The sequence below is a fragment of the Pseudopipra pipra genome, chromosome 3, assembly GCF_036250125.1.
Source record: "Pseudopipra pipra isolate bDixPip1 chromosome 3, bDixPip1.hap1, whole genome shotgun sequence".
In the NCBI taxonomy this organism is placed as follows: Eukaryota; Metazoa; Chordata; class Aves; order Passeriformes; family Pipridae; genus Pseudopipra; species Pseudopipra pipra.
The window spans coordinates 102,924,157-102,924,468 of NC_087551.1; positions in this window are offsets into that span (position 1 = coordinate 102,924,157).

Sequence of the window (312 nt, forward strand, 5' to 3'; positions counted from 1 at the left end):
CAAGGTTCCTCTTGACTAATACTGTTAGTCAACCTTAACATCAGTCAACTAACTTTGCTCGTAATTGTAATAAGGAACTACTGAATGCCAGACTATTACATTTTTTTGCCCATAATATTAAGTTATAATAGATAATTGCAGGTATCAAGATGGGCAGCTGTTTCTTTGAATTAATATTGATCTTTTTTTTTTTATTTAGGTAAGATACGAAAAATGTTAAAAATGAGTAGTCATTTATTATATAAAGCAGTAGCTGAGCGGTAGGTGGAGGAATGGTTGGTTGTTCCTACTCCTAAGCAAACACACATACAA